At 31.4% G+C, this 17,099-nt stretch overlaps 2 long non-coding RNA genes across 4 annotated transcripts; both read left to right on the forward strand.

The window, feature by feature from the left end:
- The first annotated feature begins 2,277 nt into the window (after positions 1–2,277).
- On the forward strand, positions 2,278–4,851 carry LOC142238064 (uncharacterized). Of its 2 annotated transcripts, XR_012722629.1 has the most exons (3): positions 2,278–2,664; positions 3,422–4,096; positions 4,517–4,851. It is a non-coding gene; the product is annotated as an uncharacterized LOC142238064 (long non-coding RNA). The 2 variants fall into 2 exon arrangements; XR_012722628.1 differs by lacking the exon at positions 2,278–2,664 and having other exon boundaries at positions 3,294–4,096.
- A 6,361-nt stretch (positions 4,852–11,212) lies between these two features.
- LOC142238065 (uncharacterized) lies at positions 11,213–15,381 on the forward strand. 2 transcript variants are annotated; one of them, XR_012722631.1, is made up of 6 exons: positions 11,213–11,656; positions 11,739–11,908; positions 12,327–12,425; positions 13,586–13,773; positions 13,840–14,008; positions 14,496–15,381. It is a non-coding gene; the product is annotated as an uncharacterized LOC142238065 (long non-coding RNA). The 2 variants fall into 2 exon arrangements; XR_012722630.1 differs by having other exon boundaries at positions 11,218–11,656; positions 13,586–13,758.
- Positions 15,382–17,099: the final 1,718 nt, after the last annotated feature.

Below are 17,099 nucleotides of genomic sequence, written 5' to 3' on the forward strand. Positions count from 1 at the left end.
TGCTTTGGGCTATTCCCCACCAAGTTATAATAAAATTTGCAACAAATATGTATAAATTTTATGCCTTTTTTTACTGATTTAGTTTTCACTTTAGCGATTTTAGCGGCTAAACTCGAACTTAATACCCACCTTAAAACAGAATACAATTTGTTATTTTGGAGCAGCAGACAAACTGCAGAAAAGTCAGTAGTTTGCTGAAATTTTCGCTGATGGGAATAAAATTACTTCAAACCTTGAACATTTTTTTGGTTGATTTTTTGGTTACCTTTTATCATGAATATATAAATAAAATAATAATAAGAAATAAGTCAAAACAAGTCAATTTACATTTTTGGAATATTTCAACCAAATTGGGTTTCTTCTTGGGGACATATAAGTCCATATCAGGAGGAAGATATATGTGGGAGCTACATCTAAATCTGAACCGATGTAAAATTAATTCTACTCCCTGTACAAAATTTAAAGCAAAATAAAGTAAAACTATGGCTCCTGGGACCATATGCGTACATTTCGGGCGATAGATATATATGGGAGCTATATCTAAATCTGAATCGATTTCAACCAAATTTGGCATGCATAGCTATAATACTAACCGATTTCACCCAAATTCGGCACACTTTACGAAACAGCCAATTGCACTCCTTGTGCAAAATTTAAAGTAAATCAGGCAGAAATTCTGGCTTCTGGGGCAATATTATTCCACAGTGTGGTGCAGGGTATAAAAAAACTATTATATATTCTTATTGTCAATTGGAATTTTTATAGGTACCTGTTCAAAGTTCACTTGAACAGGGAATTCATACATATGGGTTCCACTGTGGATTCATATGTTTGGGTTCCACTGTACATAGCGGACAACTTCAATTTTCGAAATTTCCTTTTGTCCTTCATTTGTTTATTTGGAATGTTTGGAATAGTGATTGGAAAATCTCCGTTTAATGGGAAGATTCCAAACATTGACAAATGATCAAATGAAGTTAGTTGAATCTCGCGCGTCGACTATTGAAAATCGTTTTTCTCCGTTCTGCTCCCCCCGTAAAGTGAATTATCGGAAGTGCCAAGTGTGTGTTGTTTTTTTTTTTTGTCGTATAAACATTTATAATAAATAACAATAAACATTTAGTGAACAAACAACAGAAATAAAATAAAGATTTTTCTAGGAAGACGTTAATACAAAGTGACCCAACAAACATATAACACTGAGAACACAAGTGAAAGTGATGGACACATACAACACAAAAGTGAAAGTGCTGGACACTAATAAAAACTATTGAATTAAAACTTAAACTAATCTTAATCCTCATATTGCACAATTCCCTGAATTTTTATTGCACATCTTTGTTTTTATTGCACATTATTTTCCCTTTTTGTATTGCACATTGATTTCCCTTTCTATTGCACATTGTTATTGTTTTAAATATAAGTGAAATTTCTATATGAATATTTTATTAAATAAAATTTTGTAAAATTTGAAACTAAATCTAATATCTTATTATTCCGAAAGGCAAAATATAGAAATTTTCGATTGCGCGCTAAACATTTGGTCCATTGCGAACCGGATCAAAAGTGAGTTTTTTAAATTGTTAAAAAACGTATCTCAAAAACGAAATTAATACCAGTCACCCAATTTGTGACCGAGTTTGTGTTTGTCTTTTCCTTCATTTAATAAATTTCAAATTTATAAAATTTAATAATAGTGAAAAACAATAACAAATGTATGTGCAGTGATCATTTGTGTAATAAAAAGTACAAGTGCAAGTGCGACAGACATACGTGTATAAGTAAACCATCCAAAATAAGGGTGGGTTACATACAAACAATACTAAATGCATTAAATTGCAATATTTAAGTGTTTGTTGATATAAAAAGTTATTGTGGAAAAAATAATAGACAAAAAGTTAATTTGTTTGATGTTTTAATTTGTTTAATTTGTGGTGGTATTTATTGAAAAAATTACAAAAAAACAATTAAATAATATTCCAAGAAATTGGTGGAAAAGAAACAATTGAAAATATACATACAAACAAGTGACAATTGACATAAAACACAAGCCGACCACTAACAAATTAAAACCAATAACAACAACAGGGTGCAACAAAGAAAATAAAACAAATTAAAATAATTAAAATTGTTTTTGGTTAATAATTTGTGACAGTGAAAAAAAAAGAAAAATTTGTTAATAACAAATTGTGACACCGTCAAAATTTTACCGTGCAACTTGGAAAGAATTATAATAATTTGAAAAAAAATTTAGTTCGCATTTTCATATCTTTTAATCAATTTTATTTTTTTTGTAAAAATTTCATATCAAACCCAAGTTGAACAATAAATTTTTCGACACTAAAATAAAAAATTTTATTAATTGTGCATTTTTCAAAACCCAAATTATTTCGGTACGGTCGGATAATTATTAACAACAATAAACTTTTGAAAAAACTGTACGTTTGGACCTTGGACTTTAAAAATTACCGCAATAACGGTCAATTTTCAACGTACAATAAAAAACTAAAGCTAAAGCAAAATTTAAAAGACACTACAAAAAAAAAAATCCAATCGACCCAAAGCCAGCAACAAAATTTACATCAACAACAACACAAACGACGATCAAAAAGGCGCAAACAGGTAACAACAACAATCCCAGACCCACAAAAAATACATCGCAAAGTGAGTACCAATACATACAATAATATTTATTTCCATTCAATTCTTCGAAAACAATTTAATAATATAAAATTTAATTTTTCGCGAAAGGTTTTAAAATTTTCGGTGTACATTTTTTTTATAAAACTTTTCAAACAAAATCATCTTCGTGAAAATTTTAAAAATATGTTTCATAATTTTTTAATCAAAAAAAAATTTTTTTTTGAAAAATAATAAAATTAACATTGAACCTTTTCCGTTTTAATATTTTAAATTTAAAAATTTAATTTAATATTTCAAAAAATTTTTAAAACTAAAAACAATTTTTTTTGCGGTTCAATTTTTTATTTTTTTTATAAATTTAACTGCGATTTTCATCACATACTAATTCGGTTGTAATTTATAAATTTGATTTCTGCGAAAATTTGAAAAATAAAAATAATTTTTCGTCATTTAGTTACAAATATCTATAAAAAATTGAATAAATTTTTATTTTATTATTTCTTTATATATAATTTTAAAATTTTGTTTTCGCTTATAAATCTAGCTTTGACTCAATATCAAATTCTGACCCTTAATTGACCCGGGGTTTTTTGTCGTGGTGGGAATTTATAAACAATTCTTTTTGACCGATTTGTCGAATTGACCCGGGGGTTTTTCATCGTTGTGGTTGGGTTTAAGGGAAGTGACCCGAATTTTTCTTCGGGGAAAATTTAACGAATCTAACCTATTCTTTGAAAACAAGAATTTACTTTGGAATTGAAAATTTTCACTTTTGCAGAAATTGCTTGGCCAGGAGCCACCTGACACCAGATTGCCCAGTTGTGACGGGATGCCGAGAGTGCAGGATCAGGCACCATACCCTGCTTCATGGTGCTCCACAACTGGAACCCGTCTTGGGAGTACCTTCGCCACAAATACCGCTGATCCAAGGCAATGCCGAGGAAATGATGCCAGAGGTTGAACTGCCGTATCACCGTTCTAACGTATTTCTACCGACGGCGGTGGTGAAGGTGGCAGATAATGACTGTGAGCGTTCGGGTTTTGTTGTGCCAATCCGCCCCAATCTCCCGCATAGCGTACTCAGTGGTGACAAGATTTGGATTTCCCATAATTCGAAAGGGGGAACATCGGCTGGTGAGGATCGCTCTGCAATCTAGACACCCTAGTCAGCAGACGATCTTCAAGGTGGATGCTGTTGTGACTAGGGATTTACCCCGGAGGGTATATTCGGAGGCGATATTAGAGGACCCAAGCGTGGGCTTTCAACATCCGATGGCTGACCGAGATATTCGGTCAAATGATCCCATAGACCTGGAAATCGGAGGGGACGTTTTTGCTTACCTCAGGCGACGGGACATATCCCTCACGGATCTCGGGGAAGTGTACGCCCAAAAAACACTTTTGGGGTACATATTTGCAGGACCCACAAATACAGTGACGCTACGAGAGTAAGGTAAGAGCAGCACTTGGTCACTGGGGGGGGCAGAATGTTCAAAGTTCACTTGAACAGGGAATTCATACATATGGGTTCCACTGTGGATTCATATGTTTGGGTTCCACTGTACATAGCGGACAACTTCAATTTTCGAAATTTCCTTTTGTCCTTCATTTGTTTATTTGGAATGTTTGGAATAGTGATTGGAAAATCTCCGTTTAATGGGAAGATTCCAAACATTGACAAATGATCAAATGAAGTTAGTTGAATCTCGCGCGTCGACTATTGAAAATCGTTTTTCTCCGTTCTGCTCCCCCCGTAAAGTGAATTATCGGAAGTGCCAAGTGTGTGTTGTTTTTTTTTCGTATAAACATTTATAATAAATAACAATAAACATTTAGTGAACAAACAACAGAAATAAAACAAAGATTTTTCTAGGAAGACGTTAATACAAAGTGACCCAACAAACATATAACACTGAGAACACAAGTGAAAGTGATGGACACATACAACACAAAAGTGAAAGTGCTGGACACTAATAAAAACTATTGAATTAAAACTTAAACTAATCTTAATCCTAATATTGCACAATTCCCTGAATTTTTATTGCACATCTTTGTTTTTATTGCACATTATTTTCCCTTTTTGTATTGCACATTGATTTCCCTTTCTATTGCACATTGAATTATTGCACATTGTTATTGTTTTAAATATAAGAGAAATTTCTATATGAATAATTTATTAAATAAAATTTTGTAAAATTTGAAACTAAATCTAATATCTTATTATTCCGAAAGGCAAAATATAGAAATTTTCTATTGCGCGCTAAACAGTACCCTTGGACTTGGAAAATACCATATACTTTCAACATTATTCCAAATAGTGACTGAACTATGGCGAATGGTGTTCCTAAAACCATCTATTTTCACAATTATTTATAAACCTAACTTATCAAATTTTCTAGCAAAATAAAGCTAGCATTTAGATTTAAATTGTTTCGGCTCATATGTACTGGCAGAAATTAAAGTATGTGGCCATTGTAAAACCTAGAAATGCAAGGCAGGACGTATATTCTCTTCTTCGAAAAGAAATCTATGTTTCTTAAAAAGTTATTTTGATAATGAAAGAAACTTTTAATTTGTTTTATTATAAATTAGAGGCTGTTTATTGTTTTCATATTTTTTCCATTTTTTCTTCCAATTGCCAAATGAGATCACCTTCGAGGTATAGGTTTGGTGGCAGCCCGATGTATCAGGCTCACTCAGACTATTCAATCCATTGTGATACCACATAGATGAACTTCTTTCTTATCACAGAGTGCTGTCCGATTCCATTTAAGCTCAATGACAAGGGACCTACTGATTATATCCGAGTGAAACCATTTAGAGGAGCTTTCAAACACTCAGAAATGTCACCGGCATTACTGAGGTGGGATAATCCACCGCTGAAAAACTTTTTGGTGTTAGGTCGAATCAGGAATCGATCCTACGACCTTGTGTATGCAAGGCGGGCATGATAACCAGGTATATCCTTGTAGCGAAATTACCCGTATAGGAGCATGGGTTTTGTTGCTTGTGTGGCACCTATCCCTGTTCTTCATAGCAAATGTTGCCTTGGATCAAAATAATCCATCTACGGTCATAAAAAAACAACTTCCGCAGTGACACCAAACAGTCACAAGTTCATTATGGAGGCATTCTTGGCTTTTGTGATCCTCCGTTGCGGACATTTTGATCCAATAGTATTCCACCATTTCTTGTGAATATTAACAATAGTTTATCTCTCTCTTGTTAACTATACAAAACAAAGTTTTCTTCTTCTTTTTATTTTGTCATATGTTACTGAATCCCTAATATAAACGCGTGCTACGAATAAATGGACTCTTTACATTATTACATTTCTTTTGATGTATAAAGCTTATTACTAAGTTCATTTATGGTATATAAAATATATGGGTACTTATATTTTAGTTGTTAATCGGCATCACAATTACACAGACCTAAGATGACATTTAACCCTAGAAAGCTTATCCTAGTGGAAGTCACGGATAAGCTAATCATACGTCTGTGGGACGTATCATAGTTTGTTATCATGTGTACAAAATTTGCAGGATTTTTTTTAAATGTTTGTACTTACACCGATTCTATATACACTGAAAAAAATATTGTCGTGAGGTCAAAGATTTCATGTCTTTAGAATACGAATGCAAATTTTGCTTAGCATGTAAGACGCATTTCTCTAATATAAAGTTTTTTTCCTTGTCCAAAAGTCAATCAACTTTTCAATGAAGTTTGAATTGTCCTTACAATTAAGTGATTTTACTTAAAAATGTGTATCATAACATGAAAGATAAAATTTTTGGTGTAAGGTTAACGTGACTTTAATAATTCAGAAAAAATCTTTAAAATTAATAAAATTGTATTTTAATTTGTTTCCTGTTTGCATCTTGCCTACAAAGCAAAACATCGTTAAAAAAATAGGATATGTTTTTCAACACCTTATTTTAAAGACGTTTTTTACTTGAAACATAGCATAATTTCTACTGGAAGTCGAGTCTTAATTTGGAAAATAAAGTTATCGTTTACTCGTTTTTAGAGGAATTTGATAGCATCTGACGAAAGAGTCTGAAAAAATTAAAAATTAACATTTGCTTCCAGAAACAAGTACACAAAACCCAAATTTAAAAGAGAATTGCGTCTTTAAAGTATCCTTACTTGTATTCTCCGCTTCTTTGGCTCGGAATCAATACCCAAATTGTTAAAGTAAAGACAAAATCTTTGGAACCGGGCATGCTTTTTTCAGTGTACAAATCCCTATTATTTAAACCCGTTTTTGGATAAACTTTTATTTATTGTGTAACAAAAACACATTTTCGGTACTCATTTTCATAAGGGAGAGCGAAAAACTAAAAAAACGCATGAGTATCTCAGACGTAGATAAGCTGTTTAGGGTTAAGGTAAGTACTATGTTTAGTTTTCAAGCTGAAATCAATTTCACGGTAATTTTCACCGTAACTTTTTTAATCGATTAATTTAGAGATATTAAATGTTTCGCTATCAATACATTAGATCTTTTCCAACTATAATTGAATTTAAATAACTGTAGTCGTCTTCATATATATGTTTGCTCTTTTAATTTAGTGTTTTCGTGAAAAAAAACCGTACATAGTAGATACCTAAATGTGAACGAACCATTATTTTTTATCAACAGAACAAAAACGCAACTATATTAGCTGGCCGGCTATTAGATCAAATGTCAACTCTGTTTTTAGTGCCATTCTTAAGCGAGCTTAGCAAAGCAGTGCGGGAAAATAAAATGTATCGGATAAAACATATAATATTAAATATTTATATATACAATTTATTTTGTGTGATTGCGGTAAAAGACTTTGGTAAGTTTTATTTACCACATTCCTCGGCTTAAATCTACTTTAGTACAAGTGGTCCGATATTGGAATTAGCCGCCATCGCACATAATCATCCTAAATGTAATATATTTAGAATAAAATGGACCCTGAGAGATGTTCGCGTTAGCCCACTTTGGGCTCTGTCCATAGGTGAAAGTCTCAAACCCCGGCCGAAGGCCGTCCACCTATACCCAATTTTAAAGGGTCGGTATCTCGAAAACTACGCTCTTCCGACAAAAATTTTACTTAATATTTTCTGCTTAAAATGTACTATTTTTACCAAAAGGTGGATATTAAGTTCGAGTTTAGCGGCATTTTTTCACTGAAGTGAAAACTAAATCAGCAAAAAAGGCATAAAATTATACATATTTGGAATATAAGGAAATAAAAACGACATCTTTACTCCTAGAGGACTTGGCAAAACAAATAGCCGTGCTATTTCCTAAAGAATCAAGCGTACGTATCACTAATAGAAAAAGGGTCAGCTAAAAACAGCAGTATTGAGCGAACATCAAATTGTAAATTCTTTTTGCCTTAAAAAAACCGAACTAAAAATGTATTTTTGTATATTGTTGCACGCCAGTACACTTTAAAAATTCCTAAATTTGATCAGCAAACAGTTTGGTCGTTTTATAACTCACTACAATACAATATTACTATATAGTTTTTATTCTATTTTCAATTTTATTATTTGTTTCATGTAATTAAAGCATATTTTAGTGAAATCGAGTTTAAAAAAGTAGCAGATATTTCAACAAAAAGTAACCGGTTTCCGTTTTTCATTGAACTTTTTGTTGTTTTAGCAGACTTTTCCTATGTCTACAAACAAATTTCTTTAGGTGAACTTTTGCTCTAATAATTTTCTTTTTCCAGGAATCGTGGTACACTAAAATTCTTGGACAAAGAGCAAAAGGCTGGATCGTTTCGGAAAGATACAATATTAGGAGACAATGCAAGGGATCAATGACGGAAGTAAATACAAATGATATTGATTGAACGGGAACGATCAAAAAATTTAATATAAATGAACTAATTTTCATGAACAAAAATAAACTAATATTAGCTTTCACAATAGACTGAAAAGTCTCTTAGAGTCTGCAATATCGAACCTACACCTAACCTAATATCAGCTTTAGAAATAACAAAACTTTTGTTGACTCAAAAATAAATTATAACCTTTTGCCTTTTCTTTAATAGATGAAGAATTTGCATCAAAACGTAGCTGGCTGAAATTCAACAAAACAAACTCCGCTGAAATTTTACAAATTTGGAGCGAGACTTCAAATCAAAGGACGCGCTAAATACGCAAGAATGCAGCCATAGACGACGTTTTTATAGAATGGCCATCTTACAAATTGCCCCTTGCATTGGCAAGTTTCAAATGAGTATTTCATTATTTTTATGCATTTTATGAAAATGTTAAACTTTATTTATACGTATTTCCATTTTAGATTGAAATCGATTTTAAAACCTTGTATCCATCAGCCGACAAAAAGATCTATGGGAAATGGGAAATTTTTGAAAAAAATATCCTTGCCTTCTACAAGTTACACATAAAGGACTCTAACGCAAAGGAGCTACTAAAGAACTTATTGGACCAAGAAAAGTCTCTTTGCGAAGGTAAGTATTTCCGTTCGTGATATTTGTTTTGCTACGTAACATGTGGAAAGATTGTATTTGATAAGAAAAAAAGTAAACTGGTTTATTGGGAAAATATACTACCTGCTAAATTAATTTCCATAATATATTCTTATAAAGACAATTTACTCACATACATTTGTAACCGAAGCTATTTCGTTTCTTAAAAACAATTAGTTAAAAGTAAAGAATAAATCATTGGCGTCAAATACTAATCTATCAAGGGAATGCAAATTTCGAAAATGAACGTCCCAAATTTAATATAAACTATTTTTATTTATTTTATTAAAGAATTTAAAACCATGATAAATTATGATATTAAATAAGATATGTACTAACAACAAAGGTTTTCGACCTAGTAATATAAAATTTTTAAAACAAATATTACCAATTCTTTCGGTAATTTTTATTTAAAATTCCTTTAACACAGAAGTATTTATTAATTGCTGTTTTACTTATTTTCATTGCAGACACCCGTAACACAATTCTTCTTTATTTGCTCCCCGCAATTTTAAAAACCAAAAGTTTTAAGGAAAACAATAAAACTCGGATATACAATTGCTGAAAGTCAAGAAAACATTTTGAAGATTTTTCGACATCAAAATACTATTGCAACATTTAATGGACATCCGTGTATTTTTCTAAATGGCGAAAACCTATTCGAATTAAACGGCGTCTATGTGGCGTATAGAGATATTTTATACAAATGTGAAACTATAATAAATGGAATCGCAACATGCTTCCATTTATTTTTCGTTTTTAATTTAAAGTACCCGCCGCAAGCGGAAAATATTTGGACATTCGTTCAAAACTATTTTTTTGAAATCAATTTAAATTCAGACACCTTTTCAGGTGATTCAAAATCGTTAATAGCCTATTTAAATGAACATAAGTAGTAAAGTCGTGCTTTATTCGATGTACCCTATGTAACTTGAAAGACTGATTTCGATTTACTTCACAAATTTACTAAATCCATTCATTTACGGATTTCAATGTATCCGCCGCAATAGGCTAATGTTTGGATATTCGTTTAACATTAACTTTTTTATATTAATATAAATTCTTTATGTTCTTTAATATATGAGAAATCTATTAATAATTAAGTGGAAAACAATAGTTCCTACAAACATTGTTATAAACAAAATGTATGTAAAATATATACATAAAAATCTTAAATATCAATTTCGTATTTAAATGAATTAAGTACTATGTTATAAATTCGATGCACCTTATGTAACTTAAAATACTGAATATGTTATACCGTATGTAATATGAATATCTACCGAATGTAACATAAAATACTGAATTCGATTTATTTCATACAGTCAATAAAAATCTGTGAATTTTAGTTTAAAATGTCGATAAAAAATAGTTTATTGCTAAGACAACAAATATTTGTAGTTGTTATAACAGAAAAATATTAGCTATTTCAACTAACGCAGTTTGCTATTTCAGCAGCGATATGTATCAAACATTTTAGCTAACACGTTTGCTAATTCAGCAGTAGTTCAGCTAATTCAGAAGGCGAGTCTTAATTTGGAAAATAAAGTTATCGTTTACTCGTTTTTAGAGGAATTTGATAGCATCTGACGAAAAAGTCTGAAAAAATTAAAAATTAACAGTTGCTTCCTAAAAACAAGTACACAAAACCCAAATTTAAAAAAGAGAATTGCGTCTTTAAAGTATCCTTACTTGTATTCTCCGCTTCTTTGTCTCGGAATCAAAACCCAAATTGTTAAAGTAAAGACAAAATCTTTGGAACCGGGCATGCTTTTTTCAGTGTACAAATCCCTATTATTTAAACCCGTTTTTGGATAAACTTTTATTTATTGTGTAACAAAAACTCACATTTTCGGTACTCATTTTCATAAGGGAGAGCGAAAAACTAAAAAACGCATGAGTATAATTGAATTTAATTAATAATTTAATTAATTAATATAAATGAACTAATTTTCATGAACAAAAATAAACCAATATTAGCTTTCACAATAGACTGAAAAGTCTCTTAGAGTCTGCAATATCGAACCTACACCTAACCTAATATCAGCTTTAGAAATAACAAAACTTTTGTTGACTGAAAAATAAATTATAACCTTTTGCCTTTTCTTTAATAGATGAAGAATTTGGACATCCGTGTATTTTTCTAAATGGCGAAAACCTATTCGAATTAAACGGTGTCTATGTGGCGTATAGAGATATTTAGCAAAGCGAGCTTAGCAAAGCAGTGCGGGAAAATAAAATGTATCGGATAAAACATATAATATTAAATATTTATATATACAATTTATTGTGTGTGATTGCGGTAAAAGACTTTGATAAGTTTTATTTACCACATTCCTCGGCTTAAATCTACTTTAGTACAAGTGGTCCGATATTGGAATTAGCCGCCATCGTACATAATCATCCTAAATGTAATATATTTAGAATAAAATGGACCCTGAGAGATGTTCGCGTTAGCCCACTTTGGGCTCTGTCCATAGGTGAAAGTCTCAAACCCCGGCCGAAGGCCGTCCACCTATACCCAATTTTAAAGGGTCGGTATCTCGAAAACTACGCTCTTCCGACAAAATTTTTACTTAATATTTTCTGCTTAAAATGTACTATTTTTACCAAAAGGTGGATATTAAGTTCGAGTTTAGCGGCATTTTTTCACTGAAGTGAAAACTAAATCAGCAAAAAAGGCATAAAATTATACATATTTGGAATATAAGGAAATAAAAACGACATCTTTACTCCTAGAGGACTTGGCAAAACAAATAGCCGTGCTATTTCCTAAAGAATCAAGCGTACGTATCACTAATAGAAAAAGGGTCAGCTAAAAACAGCAGTATTGAGCGAACATCAAATTGTAAATTCTTTTTGCCTTAAAAAAACCGAACTAAAAATGTATTTTTTGTATATTGTTGCACGCCAGTACACTTTAAAAATTCCTAAATTTGATCAGCAAACAGTTTGGTCGTTTTATAACTCACTACAATACAATATTACTATATAGTTTTTATTCTATTTTCAATTTTATTATTTGTTTCATGTAATTAAAGCATATTTTAGTGAAATCGAGTTTAAAAAAGTAGCAGATATTTCAACAAAAAGTAACCGGTTTCCGTTTTTCATTGAACTTTTTGTTGTTTTAGCAGACTTTTCCTATGTCTACAAACAAATTTCTTTGGGTGAACTTTTGCTCTAATAATTTTCTTTTTCCAGGAATCGTGGTACACTAAAATTCTTGGACAAAGAGCAAAAGGCTGGCTCGTGTCGAAAAAATACAATATTAGGAGACAATGCAAGGGATCAATGACGGAAGTAAATAAAGGGTGATTTGTTAAGAGCTTGATAACTTTTTTTTTTAAAAAAACGCATAAAATTTGCAAAATCTCATCGGTTCTTTATTTGAAACGTTAGATTGGTCCATGACATTTACTTTTTGAAGATAATTTCATTTAAATGTTGACCGCGGCTGCGTCTTAGGTGGTCCATTCGGAAAGTCCAATTTTGGGCAACTTTTTCGAGCATTTCGGCCGGAATAGCCCGAATTTCTTCGGAAATGTTGTCTTCCAAAGCTGGAATAGTTGCTGGCTTATTTCTGTAGACTTTAGACTTGACGTAGCCCCACAAAAAATAGTCTAAAGGCGTCAAATCGCATGATCTTGGTGGCCAACTTACCGGTCCATTTCTTGAGATGAATTGTTCTCCGAAGTTTTCCCTCAAAATGGCCATAGAATCGCGAGCTGTGTGGCATGTAGCGCCATCTTGTTGAAACCACATGTCAACCAAGTTCAGTTCTTCCATTTTTGGCAACAAAAAGTTTGTTAGCATCGAACGATAGCGATCGCCATTCACCGTAACGTAGCGTCCAACAGCATCTTTGAAAAAATACGGTCCAATGATTCCACCAGCGTACAAACCACACCAAACAGTGCATTTTTCGGGATGCATGGGCAGTTCTTGAACGGCTTCTGGTTGCTCTTCACTCCAAATGCGGCAATTTTGCTTATTTACGTAGCCATTCAACCAGAAATGAGCCTCATCGCTGAACAAAATTTGTCGATAAAAAAGCGGATTTTCTGCCACTGATTTTGGTAATAAAATTCAATGATTTGCAAGCGTTGCTCGTTAGTAAGTCTATTCATGATGAAATGTCAAAGCATACTGAGCATCTTTCTCTTTGACACCATGTCTGAAATCCCACGTGATCTGTCAAATACTAATGCATGAAAATCCTAACCTCAAAAGAATCACCCTTTACAAATGATATTGATTGAACGGGAACGATCAAAAAATTTAATATAAATGAACTAATTTTCATGAACAAAAATAAACTAATATTAGCTTTCACAATAGACTGAAAAGTCTCTTAGAGTCTGCAATATCGAACCTACACCTAACCTAATATCAGCTTTAGAAATAACAAAACTTTTGTTGACTCAAAAATAAATTATAACCTTTTGCCTTTTCTTTAATAGATGAAGAATTTGCATCAAAACGTAGCTGGCTGAAATTCAACAAAACAAACTCCGCTGAAATTTTACAAATTTGGAGCGAGACTTCAAATCAAAGGACGCGCTAAATACGCAAGAATGCAGCCATAGACGACGTTTTTATAGAATGGCCATCTTACAAATTGCCCCTTGCATTGGCAAGTTTCAAATGAGTATTTCATTATTTTTATGGATTTTATGAAAATGTTAAACTTTATTTATACGTATTTCCATTTTAGATTGAAATCGATTTTAAAACCTTGTGTCCATCAGCCGACAAAAAGATCTATGGGAAATGGGAAATTTTTGAAAAAAATATCCTTGCCTTCTACAAGTTACACATAAAGGACTCTAACGCAAAGGAGCTACTAAAGAACTTATTGGGCCAAGAAAAGTCTCTTTGCGAAGGTAAGTATTTCCGTTCGTGATATTTGTTTTGCTACGTAACATGTGGAAAGATTGTATTTGATAAGAAAAAAGTAAACTGGTTTATTGGGAAAATATACTACCTGCTAAATTAAATTCCATAATATATTCTTATAAAGACAATTTACTCACATGCATTTGTAACCGAAGCTATTTCGTTTCTTAAAAACAATTAGTTAAAAGTAAAGAATAAATCATTGGCGTCAAATACTAATCTATCGAGGGAATGCAAATTTCGAAAATGAACGTCCCAAATTTAATATAAACTATTTTTATTTATTTTATTAAAGAATTTAAAACCATGATAAATTATGATATTAAATAAGATATGTACTAACAACAAAGGTTTTCGACCTAGTAATATAAAATTTTTAAAACAAATATTACCAATTCTTTCGGTAATTTTTATTTAAAATTCCTTTAACACAGAAGTATTTATTAATTGCTGTTTTACTTATTTTCATTGCAGACACCCGTAACACAATTCTTCTTTATTTGCTCCCCGCAATTTTAAAAACCAAAAGTTTTAAGGAAAACAATAAAACTCGGATATACAATTGCTGAAATTCAAGAAAACATTTTGAAGATTTTTCGACATCAAAATACTATTGCAACATTTAATGGACATCCGTGTATTTTTCTAAATGGCGAAAACCTATTCGAATTAAACGGCGTCTATGTGGCGTATAGAGATATTTTATACAAATGTGAAACTATAATAAATGGAATCGCAACATGCTTCCATTTATTTTTCGTTTTTAATTTAAAGTACCCGCCGCAAGCGGAAAATATTTGGACATTCGTTCAAAACTATTTTTTTGAAATCAATTTAAATTCAGACACCTTTTCAGGTGATTCAAAATCGTTAATAGCCTATTTAAATGAACATAAGTAGTAAAGTCGTGCTTTATTCGATGTACCCTATGTAACTTGAAAGACTGATTTCGATTTACTTCACAAATTTACTAAATCCATTCATTTACGGATTTCAATGTATCCGCCGCAATAGGCTAATGTTTGGATATTCGTTTAACATTAACTTTTTTATATTAATCTAAATTCTTTATGTTCTTTAATATATGAGAAATCTATTAATAATTAAGTGGAAAACAATAGTTCCTACAAACATTGTTATAAACAAAATGTATGTAAAATATATACATAAAAATCTTAAATATCAATTTCGTATTTAAATGAATTAAGTACTATGTTATAAATTCGATGCACCTTATGTAACTTAAAATACTGAATATGTTATACCGTATGTAATATGAATATCTACCGAATGTAACATAAAATACTGAATTCGATTTATTTCATACAGTCAATAAAAATCTGTGAATTTTAGTTTAAAATGTCGATAAAAAATAGTTTATTGCTAAGACAACAAATATTTGTAGTTGTTATAACAGAAAAATATTAGCTATTTCAACTAACGCAGTTTGCTATTTCAGCAGCGATATGTATCAAACATTTTAGCTAACACGTTTGCTAATTCAGCAGTAGTTCAGCTAATTCAGAAGGCGAGTCTTAATTTGGAAAATAAAGTTATCGTTTACTCGTTTTTAGAGGAATTTGATAGCATCTGACGAAAAAGTCTGAAAAAAATAAAAATTAACAGTTGCTTCCTAAAAACAAGTACACAAAACCCAAATTTAAAAGAGAATTGCGTCTTTAAAGTATCCTTACTTGTATTCTCCGCTTCTTTGTCTCGGAATCAATACCCAAATTGTTAAAGTAAAGACAAAATCTTTGGAACCGGGCATGCTTTTTTCAGTGTACAAATCCCTATTATTTAAACCCGTTTTTGGATAAACTTTTATTTATTGTGTAACAAAAACTCACATTTTCGGTACTCATTTTCATAAGGGAGAGCGAAAAACTAAAAAACGCATGAGTATAATTGAATTTAATTAATAATTTAATTAATTAATATAAATGAACTAATTTTCATCAACAAAAATAAACCAATATTAGCTTTCACAATAGACTGAAAAGTCTCTTAGAGTCTGCAATATCGAACCTACACCTAACCTAATATCAGCTTTAGAAATAACAAAACTTTTGTTGACTCAAAAATAAATTATAACCTTTTGCCTTTTCTTTAATAGATGAAGAATTTGGACATCCGTGTATTTTTCTAAATGGCGAAAACCTATTCGAATTAAACGGTGTCTATGTGGCGTATAGAGATATTTAGCAAAGCGAGCTTAGCAAAGCAGTGCGGGAAAATAAAATGTATCGGATAAAACATATAATATTAAATATTTATATATACAATTTATTGTGTGTGATTGCGGTAAAAGACTTTGGTAAGTTTTATTTACCACATTCCTCGGCTTAAATCTACTTTGGTACAAGTGGTCCGATATTGGAATTAGCCGCCATCGCACATAATCATCCTAAATGTAATATATTTAGAATAAAATGGACCCTGAGAGATGTTCGCGTTAGCCCACTTTGGGCTCTGTCCATAGGTGAAAGTCTCAAACCCCGGCCGAAGGCCGTCCACCTATACCCAATTTTAAAGGGTCTGTATCTCGAAAACTACGCTCTTCCGACAAAATTTTTACTTAATATTTTTTGCTTAAAATGTACTATTTTTACCAAAAGGTGGATACTAAGTTCGAGTTTAACGGCAGTTTTTCACTGAAGTGAAAACTAAATCAGCAAAAAAGGCATAAAATTATACATATTTGGAATATAAGGAAATAAAAACGACATCTTTACTCCTAGAGGACTTGGCAAAACAAATAGCCGTGCTATTTCCTAAAGAATCAAGCGTACGTACCACTAATAGAAAAAGGGTCAGCTAAAAACAGCAGTATTGAGCGAACATCAAATTGTAAATTCTTTTTGCCTTAAAAAAACCGAACTAAAAATGTATTTTTTGTATATTGTTGCACGCCAGTACACTTTAAAAATTCCTAAATTTGATCAGCAAACAGTTTGGTCGTTTTATAACTCACTACAATACAATATTACTATATAGTTTTTATTCTATTTTCAATTTTATTATTTGTTTCATGTAATTAAAGCATATTTTAGTGAAATCGAGTTTAAAAAAGTAGCA

The sequence above is a fragment of the Haematobia irritans genome, chromosome 5 (genome assembly GCF_050003625.1).
Source record: "Haematobia irritans isolate KBUSLIRL chromosome 5, ASM5000362v1, whole genome shotgun sequence".
Lineage (NCBI taxonomy): Eukaryota > Metazoa > Arthropoda > Insecta > Diptera > Muscidae > Haematobia > Haematobia irritans.